This window comes from Camellia sinensis, chromosome 8 (genome assembly GCF_055761805.1).
Source record: "Camellia sinensis isolate YWXY chromosome 8, ASM5576180v1, whole genome shotgun sequence".
Classification (NCBI taxonomy): domain Eukaryota; kingdom Viridiplantae; phylum Streptophyta; class Magnoliopsida; order Ericales; family Theaceae; genus Camellia; species Camellia sinensis.
Genome location: NC_138968.1, coordinates 122900129 through 122915361, shown reverse-complemented (window position 1 = coordinate 122915361; position 15233 = coordinate 122900129). Strand labels below are relative to the sequence as shown.

At 30.9% G+C, this 15233-nt stretch overlaps 1 long non-coding RNA gene across 1 annotated transcript; it reads right to left on the bottom strand.

Moving 5' to 3' along the window:
- Window positions 1-1573: 1573 nt before the first annotated feature.
- On the bottom strand, window positions 1574-3329 carry LOC114320646 (uncharacterized). Its single transcript, XR_014337160.1, has 2 exons — window positions 3006-3329; window positions 1574-1917 (listed from the first exon to the last, which is right to left on the bottom strand). It is a non-coding gene; the product is annotated as an uncharacterized LOC114320646 (long non-coding RNA).
- Between the last annotated feature and the right edge of the window lie 11904 nt (window positions 3330-15233).

Below are 15233 nucleotides of genomic sequence, written 5' to 3'. Positions count from 1 at the left end.
GATTTATATGCATAAGTTGCAATCACACCCATATGTTTTTTTTTTTTTTTTTTTTTTTTTTTTTTTTTGATTTTTTATGTTTGTAGTTAAAATCCAGAAAACCCACAAACCCAAGATAAGTTCTTTGAAGGTGCTTTTGATAGTTCTTTGGATTAGTTAAAAGTAAAAGATAAGTTGTTTTTTGGTTCAATGATGATGATCAACGTTGTTGGTCATGTGACATCTCTATTCATTGAAAACATTACTTCCTACTTTGTATTCTTTGTTTAATTTATATTATTTATTTGGAATTTTTTTTGATAAATATTTGGAAGATCTTTGCATAGACACTAAGGTAACAGCATGCAAGCAATTCCTCATAAACACAAGCTTCGTATTTTTATGGAAAAATGTCCAAATGGTTTTGGTTTATTTTTATTATATTTTCGAAGTCTGTAAATTCATCGGCCTTTAGATTATAAATTATGTTAGATTTTCCAGTAATGCTACAATACACATAATATATCACGTGCAAATTACACAGTAAAGTCTCATAACTAAATCACTACCTTTTGATAATCAAAATTACCACTACATTTCAATTCATTTATTGATTTTTCATCATTTATATGTTTTGATCCACCATTCCAATTCATTTATTGATTTTTCATTCTATATTTCTATAATTTTCATTGTAATTAATCAATTCACGTCTGGATTCTTACAATCTTGTAATAGGCTACGAATCTATTTATTCTGCACTTTTTTTTTTTGCAGGACATTATATATATATATTTTACTTCAAGTTCGCAAACGATGATGATGAGGACGTTACCTCCACAATCCGTTCCATTACTGTACTTCGTAAAGCTGTAAGGACAGAGGAATTCAATGATGTAAGGACAAGGCTTTCGGAGATGGACACTGAAATTCATGACCATGGTAGAAGGCTTCGAAGGATGGAAAAGAATTTCAAGGCGATGATTTATGTGATTGTATTCTTCGTCATTTTGTACTTTATAATGTAAATTAGTTAAACATTTAGGTTTTGGGGAATTTTATGTATGTAATTATGGATGTACTTATGGATTTACTTATGGATGTACTAGACATGATGGATCAAGTATATATGTTATCTTTTCAATAGTGTCATGAATTGAATGTCGTGTTCTCATGGATTGTGGATATATGTTGTCACAGGTATATGTTGTCATTGTAAATTCAATTTTTTTATGTTGCTGTTGGACTTGTTCTAGAGCTATTTTTCAACAGTTTTAGGCTTGTTTTGGTCTTCCAATATATCTATTCACCATCATTTAAGCCTCCAAAGAGACTATATCTGTTGAACATGAATAAAATTTATCAAGAATACAAAAAATGCAGCAGCAGCAGCCATTGTGACAACACAAATGTAGTAGCTGCACAAAATTCATTGAAGTTGTGTACTTGAACAAACATATGCTCTCTCACCACCTTTTTCGCATTTTTTTTTAAAACCTTTTATATGACCACTATACTTGATAAGATATCTTTTACTTTCATTTCATTCTATAGTGTAATAAAAAAAAATCATCCAATCATGAACATCTAGAAAGAAATAATACATTCTAGAATCTAATTTCCATGCAATTTCACCATGAATAGCTGTTAGTATAATAGCCAATTCTCCAAAAAAGCCATTACAAAGAAATATAAGAACAAATAAAATTCAAAATTGATAAACACAATAAATAAAAATAGAACTTCTCTATTTTATTGCAAGGGGAAAAAAATGGTTACAGAAAATAGAACTTCTATTTTATTACAATTAAAGCCTCAAACAGAACTTCTCCATTCCCCTACCTGTCAATCCCCTGCTTTTCATCATCAATGGCAGCATCATTCTCCATCTTGGGCTTCTTGTAGAGCATGAAATTCCTAACTCCAACTGACTCAAAGCTACAAAAAACAAAAACAAATTCAAAATCAAAATAAAGCCTGAAAATATTGAAAATAGAAGATTAAAATTTGTGGGATTGAAAATAGTTGAGTTCAACCAGCTGCTGCTGCTGCTGCTGCACAAAATTCATCTACAAAATGCAGCAGCAGCAACATTGAGTTCCACCAGCAGCAGATGAATTTTGTTCAACATTGACACACCAACAGCAACAACACAAATGCAGCAGCAGCAGCAGCAAACAAAAGTCAAACCGAAGTCATCAAAGTAGTTCTAATAAAATGCAGCAGCAACATTGACTTCAACAAAAAAAAAAAATGCAGCATTGACACAAATGAAGGATTCGTTTCCGGTTCTTCAACTTCCTCACTCTCATTCAATGAAGGATTATTTGAATCAATGTCCATTGACGCATATAACTTGAAACAAAAATTCAGTCTACATAACCAGTAAACAGACATAAAAGAAAGTGTAAGTGAATGTAGATAGTTAAAAGGTAGAGTGTATTAACAGAAATTCAGTCCATGTATTCTTTCACCTCCCAAACCAGACTATATGACAAGTACATCCAAAACCCCTCACATTTTGTACACAAAAAAAGCCTCACTAATCGGAAAAAAAAAAAACCATATTTTCACAAATTTAAACTAATTCCCATCACATTCAAGCAATAAACATAATTTTGACTTCATAGAATGCATCGGAATTTACTATTTCCATTTTCCTTAGAATGCATCATAATTTACTCTAAATCATTTTCCTTAGAATTTACTATTTTCATTAAGAAAATTACAAACCATCAGAATTTACTATTTTCATTAAACTGGAATGCATCATAATTGATACAAAAATCTGGAATGCCCACTTCATACATGAATGCATCAGAATTTACTATTTTCATTAACAAAATTACAATTTCTCTATGTGGACTTTCATCAAACACCTGGAATGCATCACTACCAAAACATTGGTCATACAACCAACGAAAAAAAAAAAAACCCAGACCATTGCAGACATCTCAAATGCATCACAAAAATCAATAGATTTACACCTATCACAAATGCAAAATAAAATCAGAAGAAGAACTTACCTAATCTCCTATGCATGGCAGTAGGGATTTCGAACATAGGTGGTAGTCGTCAAAGAAGATGTTTCACTGTCGCAGCTTACCTAAGTCAGTCGTCGGCGAACACCCAAGTCGGTCGGTCGTCTGCTCTCCTGTTTCCCGCGCTCGGTCGTCTCCTCTCCTCTCTAATGTGTTTTGTGTTTTAATTGTCATACTTTTTTTTTTTAAAGCGCGTGATAGCAAGCGCAAAACATATTTTCGAGCCATTCGGGTAGCTCATTTCGAGCTACCCAGCAGAACCGATTTTTTATTTCAACAATGCTACAGGACCATAATTTTTGTGGTCACAATGGCTCAAAACTGTCAAAACGACGTCGTTTTGACAGTTTTAAGCAATTGTGGCCACAAAAATTATGGCGCTCAAACATTTTTCTTTTTATTTTGTGCAACTCAGATGACCCTAAATTTTTATTAAAAAATAGGATAGATTTTAATTTTAATTTTGAGTTTTTTTGCCTAGAGACATCATATGGGTCATTTATGGTGAAAGCACAAGAAACTAGGTCAAGGTCAAATATGGTTGTACCTCTCTTTCCTTCATTAATCACATCACATTTACTTCTGTACTTTTTATTTGAATTTCGAATTGGCCAAACAATAATGATTGGTAATCCGAAAAAATATGATTCGAATGGCTCGAAACAATCAAAACGATATCATTTTTGATATAAAACGATGTCGTTTTGACATATTCGAACCATTCGAGCCACAGAATTCAGGCCACCAAATATTTTTCTTGGCCAAAATGACTTTCCATTAGGGCTAGGTAGGTTCCTTTTAATTCAGATTTGTTTGTTTACAAATTTGGCTATTTTAATGATTTTTTTTAACTTTTTAATTATTTTATGCGATGAAAAATATTGTGTATTTGAGATGATTTGTAATTTTTTTTTTGTAGTTAAATAAATGGTTATGAGAGAAAAATTAATTAATTATTGTATTAGATGTAACATGTTATCTTATTAACTATTTTAATTTTTTATTATTATTATTATGTTTATTAACTATTTTAGCCAAAATCAAATATCCCAAACAATGCCTTAGAGCGTGTATCGTTAGGTTCCTTTTAGCCTAATTTAGACGGGATGGTGTTGTTTCACATTTGTGGGATCCGTCATAGATCCCTCTTCAATGATCTCAAACTATTTATTTTGTTGGTCTTTTTGTATATATTATCCACATAAAAAATTAATTACATCCAATAATCATTGAAGTCCAATTTATCATATTTCTCAGCAAGGAAAAAAATATTTTTAAAAACACACTTGTTATCCAGTTTATACAACCCAAACTTTGGGAATAGACTATTTTAATAACTTTTTGATTTTTTGATTAAAATTGGAGGTAAAAAAATTAGTATATTTGAAATAATTTTTTGACTTTTTACCAAAAAAAAAAAAGTGTAAAAAGTAAAAACAAAATTGAATTTTTGACTTGTATAATTTTTTAACTTTTTAACTTTTTTTTTTCTTTTTTAATTAGTTGCCAAACCACCTTGGAGGATTTTGTTTTCGTTTTCGTTTTTGTTTTTGTGCTTTTTTTAACTAGTCATTGTTTACCTCCCAAAGATAATAGATAGTTACAAGTCGCAACTAAAGAAATTTGGACAAATTACATTCCTTGTAATGAGTCTTAGACTTTATATTTGTACTTGTATCGATATGGTAATTATAATTTTAATTGCGTTAATTTTATTCTTAAAATTTTTATATTGTGTCAATCTTTTTAATTAATAATATTTTTAAAAATTGGATTAAATATCAAGGGACAAAATAATTTATTCACTCTTCTCAAATTGATGGAAATAACAACATCCAACTTGAAGTAAACAAACTTTTTTTTTTAGCAAAAAATAAAACTTTATTGATAAAAAAAGAGCAATATACATGCAAAACTTAAATCAACAAAGCCTTAAGAAGGAAAACACAAAACAACAATCCAACAATAATGCAACAATACGGCAGCAGCAATCAGCTTCCTTGTATCACACCTTTCTACACATAGCAGTAGACAACAAAATTTCTCAATTCACACCAATTTTTGTTTGGATCTCAATTACTGAACAAAAATTTGTGGTTCAAAATCAAACTACAGAATGAAAACCTAGTTTAGTAGTTGATAATTAAATAATTAACTTTTATTTTGTGATTGATATTTGAATAATTAATTTTTATTTGGTAGTTGATATCTAAATGGACAAAATAGTGTGAAGATAAAAATATAAAAATAAAAAAGAGGAGTGCAAATAGAAATATCAATTAAACTAAATTGACATAAATAAATAAATAAATAATTTAAAGAACAAAATTGATATAATTAGAAGGTTATTTACACAAAAAACCCATGAGAAGTATCACTTTAACCTCCTAAACCTTAAAAACATATAAATAAACTCCCTAAACTATTGAGAAATATCACTTTGCATTAGAAATTATGAAAGTGTACAAATGTCCCCAAATTATAAAAATGTATAAATTGATTGTTTTTAACTATATTTATTAATTTATGGATCAATTTTTATTTTTTTATTTTTTTATTTTTTTAATCAAATCCAAGATAGGGTCGGTTGAAAACACAAATATTTTAGGTCAACCCAATATTAATAAATATCTATCTATCTATCTATCTATCTATCTATATCTAAAGTGATATTTCAATAATGATGGTAGGAAAATTCCCAAGATTTCATCATAAAAATTTTATTTTTTTTATTTTAAAAATATTGAAATAAATCTTATTGGGTAACACATCATATTAATTATATTTTTTAAATTTTATTATTCTTTCCTAAAACAAAAATATTGCTACGATTATGCCATCATTCTTACAAATAATAATTATTTCATAATAGGAAAATAAAGCACCAACTCTTCATCATAAAATTCTTAATTTTTTTATTTTTAAAATATTAAAAGAATATTGAAGTGATAGTTCAATGATGAATGGTAGGAAAGTTCCCAAGACTTCATCATAAAATTTTTAATTTTTGCTATTTTGAAAATATTGAAATAAATCTTATTGGCTAACACATCATATTAATTATAATTTTTTAAAAAAATTTCCATTCTTTCATAAAACAAAAATATTGCTATGATCATGCCATCATTCTTGCAAATAATAAGTATTTCATAATAGGAAAATAAAGCTCCAACAATTCATCATAAAAATTTTAATTTTTTTTTATTTTTAAAATATTAAAAGGAAATATTATTGGCTAACGCATCATATTTATTATAATTATGTTAAAATTTTACCATTATTTTCTAAAAACAAAAATATTGCTATGATTATACCATCATTCCTGAAAAATAATAAGGGAAAATTACATATACCCCCTCGAGGTTTAGCAAAATTACAGATACTCCCCTGAGGTTTGAGAAATTACAGATATCCCCCTGAAGGTACTATTTGCATAACAAATTAGAGGGCAAATTGTTATGAAAATATAAACCTCAAGGGGCAATTTGTTATGAAAATATAAACCTCAAGGGACATTTTGTTATAAAAATATAAACCTCAATGGGGTATCTGTAATTTTTGAAACCTCAGGGAGGTATCTGTAATTTAGCTAAACCTCGAGGGAGGTATATATAATTTGCCCAAATAATAATTATTTCATAATATATATATATATATATATATATATTTCATATTTCCCTTTCTTTCTTTCTTTACAACCTATTATCTTTCCCACTTTAAATCCTTAGCCACTATACATCTTCTTCATGAAACCAAGAAACCAAGTCATTTTGAAATATGTTCATTCTATTTAGAAATTAAAAGTATTATTTAAATGATCACAATTAAATAAAATTTGAAAATTATTATATTAAAAATATATATGAGATTTATGAGTTATTTTTTCGAGAGTTTAAAAAGATCAAATAATAGTATAAGACATTTCTTTTTGAATTTTATTGGTAAGTTTGTAATCGATTTCCTAATATCTATCATGAAAATTTTAAGTTTTAAATATGCAAGGTTTAATGGCTTGGACAGTAGATTTTTTAAAAAATTTGTAGTTTGAAACCTTAAAGTTCTAAAAACGTACTCTTAGTATTAAAATAATAAAAAAAAGGGTCTATTTACAATACTATATACTATATTGGGTGATGTCATTTTATTTTTAAGTTATAGCAAAAATTTCAATTTTTGAGTTTTGTAATGGTTAAAGTAGGTCATATTGTTTGGTAATGTTTTTATTTTTTTAAAAACTTTTTTATAACTTACATTTAGGGAGGCCCCTTTTTTTTTCTTTTTTTGTGGCTAATGTCCTTCTTTGATAAACTTTAAAAAAAATAAGTAAATATATATTTTTTATTTTGTGCAACTTAGATGCCCTAAATTTTTATTAAAAAATAGGACAGATTTTAATTTTGAATTTTTTTGCCTAGAGACATCACACGGGTCATTTATGGTGAAACCACAAGAAACCAAGTCAAGGTCAAATATGGTTGTAATGCAAACTCTCTTTCCTTCATTACTTCTGTACATTTCATTTGAATTTTGAATTGGCCAAAGTGACTTTCCCATTAGGGCTGGTAGGTTCCTTTTAATTCAGATTTGCTTGTTTACTAATTTAGCTATTTTAGTGATTTTTTTAAACTTTTTAATTATTTTATGCGATGAAAAAATTGTGTATTTGAGATGATTTATAAAAAAAAATTGTAGTTAAATAGATGGTTATGAGAGAATAATTAATTAATTATTGTATTGGATCTAACATGTTATTTTATTAACTATTTTAATTTTTTTATTATTATGTTTATTGACTGTTTTAGCCAAAATCAAATATCCTAAACAATGCCTCGGAGTGTGTATGGTTAGGTTCCTTTTAGCCTAATTCAGAGTGGATGGCGTTGTTTCACATTTGTGGGATCCGTCATAGATCCCTCTTCAATGATCTCAAATTATTTATTTTGTAGGTTTTTTTGTGTGTATATTATCCACATAAAAAATTAATTACATCCAATAATCATAGAAGGTCCAATTTATCATATTTCTAAGCAAGAAAAAAATTATTTTTAAAAACACACTTGTTATCCATTTTATACCACCCAAACTTTTGGAATAGACTATTTTAGTAACTTTTTGATTTTTTGACTAGAATTGGAGGTAAAAAAATTAATATATTCGGAATGATTTTTTGACTTTTTTCAAAAAAATGTGTAAAAAGTAAAAAAAAAAATTGAAATTTTGACTTGTATAATTATTTAACTTTTTAACTTTTTTTTTTTTGCTTTTTTAATTAGTTGCCAAACCACCTTGGAGGATTTCGTTTTCGTTTTCGTTTTCGTTTTCGTTTTCGTGTTTTTTTTGTCTAGTCATTGTTTACCTCCCAAAGATAATAGATAGTTACAAGTCGCAACTTGCTAAGATACATACTCAGGTGCAGCCTCAAGTGCAGCACTCACAGTTAGACCAGGTGCAGCTAGAGGCAGAGTCGAAGCTTTAGTCTCAGCTTAATAAGAAGTCAGTAGTGATATCTAATTCATCACAGCTCTGTTTTCCTAAATGTTCTTCAGAAAATATCTGTAACAAATATAGCTACAGCTGTAATGTTTGTTAAACAGTTAGAGTGTTTGTTAGCTGAGTTGGTTAGTTAGTTAGCTGAGTCAGTTACTGAGTTGGTTAATTAGTTACTGATTTAGTTAGATACTTTTTCCTATAAATATCTTGAGCAGTGTATAAGGATTCATTGAATGAAAATAGAACAGGCTTTTATTCATCTCATGGTATTAGAGCCTTCCTAAGCTCTTCCGAGCATCCTTCAAGAGTCATTCATGGCAGATCCTGTTTCTTTACCTTCAAATCTGCAGTCTCTTCTGTCCAATTTTGGTTCTCTCATTACTGTTAAACTTGATTCCACAAATTTTTTGATTTGGAGAAATCAACTCCATAATATTCTTTGAGCTACAGGTCTTCTTGGCTATGTGACAGGTGCAATCCCTTGTCCTCCATCTGAAATTACTGATGCATCTGGAAAATCTGTTTCCAATCCTGCATATCTTCAATGGGAAGCCATTGATGCAAATCTGCTCACATGTCTCGTATTCATCAATTGAAGAACAAGCTTCATACAATTCGAAAACAATCTTCTTCAATTGACTGCTATCTTTCACAGATCAAAGTAGTTTCAGATCAGTTAGCTCTGTCTGGTGCAAAGGTTGAGGATAAAGATCTTATTCTTCTTACCTTAAAAGGCTTACCAGACGAATATGATGCCTTCAAAACATCAATTCGTACTAGATCTAATGCTGTCTCTATAGAAGAATTGTGTTCCTTACTTGGCTCAGAGGAAATTCACATCGAAAACAAGATCAAACATTCTTTCAAACCTGATTTGCATGTTGCTTATTCAGCACCTAAAGGTTCTACTTCTGGTTTTAGTTTTGATTCTGGTTCTGCTTCTGGTTCTGGTTTTGAAGGACAACACTCCATTCTTGGATCATATCCTCATCCTACTTTTACTGGTAGATCTCAATACAAAGGAGGTAGAAGTGGTAGGTCTTTTCGTGACAACAGATCTCATAATCGATTTTCTAACAATCGATCAAGATCATCAGTCTATTCTGGTTTTGCTTCCTCTATCTGTCAGATCTATGGCAAATCCGATCATCTTGCATTGGACTGTTGGTATCGGCTTGATCCACAGTATCAACCTTCAGCCCCTCCCAAGGCCTGTGCTGCTGCTATAGCTTCTTCCTCATCAGATTCTCCTGTCCTACCTTGGTACATTGATTCAGAAGCAACAACTCATCTTACATATGATTTGACCAATCTTCAGCAGTATCAAGCCTATCAAGGGCTCAGATCAGGTTATAGTAGGTAATGGCTCAGTTTTACCTATTCAACATGTTGGAAGTGGTATTCTTCCTACACCTTAATTTTCTTTTCATCTGTCCAATCTTTTGCATGTTCTTTCTATATTATCCAATCTGTTATATGTTTATCAATTAACCAAGGATCATAACTGTCGTGTTATTTTTTATTTTGATTCTTTTGTCATTCAGGACAAACACACACAACAGATTCTGCATAAAGGATCAAACATCAATGGCCTTTATCAGTTGTCTCCCTCCTCTTCTATCTGTCCTAAGCAACCACAGGTTTTTCAGTCATCCACTGGTTCAGTCTCTCCAATTTCTGATTTGCTGTGGCATCAAAGATTGGGTCATCCTTCTATTTCCAAGCTTCAACACCTGGCATCTCATCTTCCAAATAAAAAGAGTTTTAATAAAGTCATAGATTGCACTGACTGCTATGTGTCAAAAAGTCATAGACTTCCTTTCAAATTGTCTTGCTCTTCTAGTGATAGTCCTTTTTCTCTTGTACATGCTGATGTATGGGGGCCTTTTACTGTTAATAATGCTCATTTTCGATTTTATGTTTTGTTTGTTGACGATTGTAGTAGATTCACTTGGATCTATCCCTTACATTTTAAAAGTGAAGTCTATGAAAAATTACTTGAGTTTAAAGCCTATGCTGAAAATCAATTTCACACTTCTCTTAAAATTTTAAGAACTGATGGAGGGACTGAATTTGTAAACAAAAAGGTTGCTTCTCTTTTCTCTTCACATGGTATTATTCATCAAACCAGTTGTCCTTATACACAAGCACAGAATGGTGTTGCTGAGAGAAAGTATCGCCATATCACTGAAACTGCTATCGCTCTACTTCATCAATCTTCTCTACCTTTGACATATTGGTTTGATGCTGTTGCTACAGCTGTTTTTCTCATCAATAGAATGCCTAGTTCTGTTCTTTCTAATCAATCTCCATTTCAGATTTTGTTTAAAACACTTCCAGATTTTTCTTCCTTCAAAGTCTTTGGTTGCCAGTGTTTTCCTTGGTTAAAGCCTTATACCACTCACAAGCTCCAACCTAAGTCCTTATCTTGTGTCTTTTTAGGTTATCATCCCACTATCAAAGGCTATAGGTGTTTAGATCCTATTAGTGGCAAAATATTTGTTTCTAGGCATGTCATCTTCAATGAAACATGTTTTCCTTTTTCTTCTCCTGCTCTTTCATCTTCATCTTCAACTATCTCTTTGCCTCAGATCCATAATTTCTTCTGGCCTTTTTCTTCTCTTTCTTCTGATTCTCTCATTGATTCTTCTACATCTACATCTTCTTCTTCTCCTCATGATAGTCCTATTAATTCTAGTTCTCCAGCAGCCTTATCACCTCTGAATTTTTCTCCTCCTTCTCATGCTATTCCTATTAATTCTATTTCCATTGATCTTCCTTCACCTTCTGGTTTGCCTTCTAACCTGGTTCCTTTCTTGGCTTCCTCTAATGTTCATCCTATGCTCACTCGATCCAAAACAAAACCTCCTCTATGTCTTACAGCCACCTCATCTTCTTATCTTCACACTGAACCTCCTACTATTCAAGCTGCCTTAGGCTCTCCTGTGTGGCTTACTGCCATGCAAGAAGAATTTCAAGCTTTGCAGCAGCAAGGCACTTGGAATCTTGTGTCTCTTCTTCCTCATAAAACAACAATTGGTTGTAAATGGGTGTATAGAATCAAGAGGAATTCTGATGGTTCTGTGGCAAGATATAAAGCTAGATTGGTGGCAAAGGGATATCTTCAACAAGAAGGTGTTGATTTCCATGAAACTTTTAGCCTTGTGGCTAAGCAGCCTACAATTCGTATTTTTCTTTGTTTGGCTCTCCATTTTAATTGGCTTATTCATCAATTAGACATAGCTAATGCCTTTCTTCATGGCACATTAGATGAGGAAGTGCATATGTTACAACCTCCAGGTTTTATTCAGTTTTCTAATCAAGTGTGCAAACTTAAGAAAGCCTTGTATGAACTTAAACAAGCTCCTCGAGCTTGGTATTCTACTTTCTCTAAATTCCTCATTTCTCAAGGCTTTGTTAATAGTCATTCAGATTCTTCTCTTTTTGTTCAACACACTTCCATCAGTTTGCTTATTCTTGTTGTCTATGTTGATGACATTCTAGTCACTGGTAGTGATCCTGTTCTTTTTGCACAATTTATTCAGCATATGCATACAGTGTTCTCTATGAAGGAATTGGGGACTGTGTCCTATTTCTTGGGCATCTCCGTTCAAGCCTTATCTCATGGTTACTTCTTATCTCAGACTAAGTATGCCACCGAGCTGCTTCACAAAGCTGGTTTAACCGATTGTAAACCCTGCTCCACTCCTTTAGCTGTCAAGGCTTCTTATTCTCCTTCTTCTTCTTCAGATGAGCTTCCATTTTCTAATCCTTCTTTGTATAGGAGTATTGTTGGTGGTCTCCAGTACCTCACTATTACCAGACCTGATTTAGCCTTAGCTGTTAACCACGCATGTTAGCATATGCATCTACCCACAAATGCTGATTTTCAAGCTGTCAAACGCTTGTTGAGATATGTGAAAGGTACTTTTCATCATAGTCTACACTTTACTTCTGGTCCCTTATCTCTCCATGCTTTTTCTGATTCAAACTGGGCTGGAGAGAGAGTTGATCGAAAGTCCACTTCAAGTTACTGTGTCTATTTGGGTTCTAATTTGATTTCATGGAGTGCTAAGAAACAGCCCATTGTTTCTAGATCATCTACTGAGGCAGGGTACAGAGCATTAGCTAATGCCACTGCTGAATTAACCTGGCTACGGCAGTTGCTGAAAGATATGCATATTCTTCCATCTTCTGTTCCTGAGCTCTGGTGTGACAACATTTCTGCAATGGTATTGGCTTCTAATCATGTGTTCCATTCGCGCTCTAAACATATAGAAATTGACTATCATTTTATTCAGGATAAAGTTGTTGCCAAATTGATTGCTTTGAAATATGTTCCTACCACAGATCAGGTGGCTGACATCTTCACCAAACCTCTTTCTACCTCTCGGTTTCTTTATTTCAAAGACAAGCTTCTTGTGCAGCCTTGCCCTATCAGCTTACAGGGGAGTGCTAAGATACATACTCATGTGCAGCACTCACAGTTAGACCAAGTGCAGCTAGAGGCAGAGTTGAAGCTTCAGCCTTAGCTTAATAAGAAGTCAGCAGTGATATCTGATTCATCACAGCTCTGTTTTCCTAAATGTTCTTCAGAAAATATCTGTAACAAATATAGCTATAGCTGTAATGTTTGTTAAACAGTTAGAGTGTTTGTTAGCTGAGTTGGTTAGTTAGTTAGCTGAGTCAGTTACTGAGTTGGTTAATTAGTTACTGAGTTAGTTAGATACTTTTTCCTATAAATATCTTGAGCAGTGTATAAGAATTCATTGAATGAAAATAGAAAAGGCTTTTATTCTTCTCACAACTAAAGAAATTTGGAAAAATTACATTCCTTATAATGAGTCTTAGATTTTATATTTGTACTCGTGTCGATATGGTAATTATAATTTTAATTGTGTTAATTTTATTCTTAAAGTTTTTATATTGTGTCAACTTTTTTAATTAATAATATTTTTAAAAATTGGATTAATTATCAAGAGATAAAATAATTTATTCACTCTTCCCAAATTGATGGAAAGAATAACATCCAACTTGAAATAAACAAACTTTTTTTTTTTTAGCAAAAAATGAAGTTTTATTGATGAAAAAAGAGCAATATACATGCAAAACTTAAATCAACAAAACAGGGAAATGCATTGAGTATCATAGTTGACCTCAACAATCCCAACTAAGTTGACGTCGCAAAAGAAGAACAATCATTTGTTAGCACTTGACTCAAGATTGGGGAGAAACCAATCAAGAGCAACCAAAGAAAGAAAGAAGGAAAAAAACAAAACAACAATCCAGCAACAGTGCAACAATACAGCAGCAGCAGTCAACTCCCTTGTATCACACCTTTCTACACACAGCAGTAGGCAACAAAATTTCTCAATTCACAATAATTTTTGTTTAGATCTCAATTACTAAACAAAAATTTGTGATTCAGAATCAAACTACAGAATGAAAACCCAGTTTAGTAGTTGATATTTAAATAATTAATTTTTATTCTATGATTGATATTTGAATAATTAATTTTTATTTGGTAGTTGATATCTACATGGACAAAATAGTGTGAAGATAAAAATATAAAAATCAAAAAGTGGTGTGCAAATAGAAATATCAAATTAAACTAAATTGATATAATTAGAAGGTTATTTATACAAAACAAAACCATGAGAAGTATCACTTTGACTCTCTAAACTTTAAAAGCATATAAATGGACTCCTCAAACTATCGAGAAGTATCATTTTGCATTCTAAACTATAAAAGTGTACAAATGTCCCCAAATTATAAAAATATATAAATTGGACCGTTAATGAAAGGGGTTAAAGTGAAACATATCATAAGTTATGAGGTCTATTTGTACATTTTTATAATTTGGAAAGACAAAGTGATACTTATCAATAGTTTAAGGGGTCCATTTGTACGCTTTTAAAGTTTACGGGGTCACAATGATATTTCTCAATAGTTTTTCTATGTAAATAGTCCTAATTAGAACTACAAAAACTAAATTTAGCACATGAGAAATTATAAAGACTACGAGTATAGTTTGCTCAAGAATATTTAATCAAAGTGCTCTTTTTTTTTTTTTTTCTTTTTTTATCCTCTTTTACGGCCGGTGCATTTTCATACCCACCTATTGGATCATGAATTTGGATAATAATTTTGAAAGGATAAGAAATATGTGAAAAAAATATGAACGAAATATAAGTTGAATATTTTTAATTTTTTTTTTTTATCAATTTCTCTCACTATTCCTTTTCATTTCAAAATTCCTACTTAAACCAATGATCTAAATTAATTGTAAAAGTCAATAAGAGCACAAAGATGAACAATAAAGTTTTTCACAAACAAAAAATTATTGATCAACAAACTTATGCAATAGGCCTAACTACTCTGGCTTTTAATCTCATTTCATATATCAAATCTAAAAATTGTATGATATCTTTATATATATGACTTAGGCCTCGTTTGGGAACAGGCTAATTTAGTAACTTTTTGGCTATTTGGCTAAAAAGGTAGGTAAAAAAAACTTATATGTTTGGGATAACTTTTTGGCTAATTACGAAAAGATATGCAAAAAGTAGAGAGAAAAGAGAATCTTTGACTTTTTGGTATGAGTTGTTGGCTTTTTGGCTAAAATGGTAACTTTTTGGCTTTTTGGCTAAAATGGTAAGTCCCCAAACGGGGCCTTAATACTAACTTTATCCTAAATTTATATTTCCATATTTTCATTTTTTT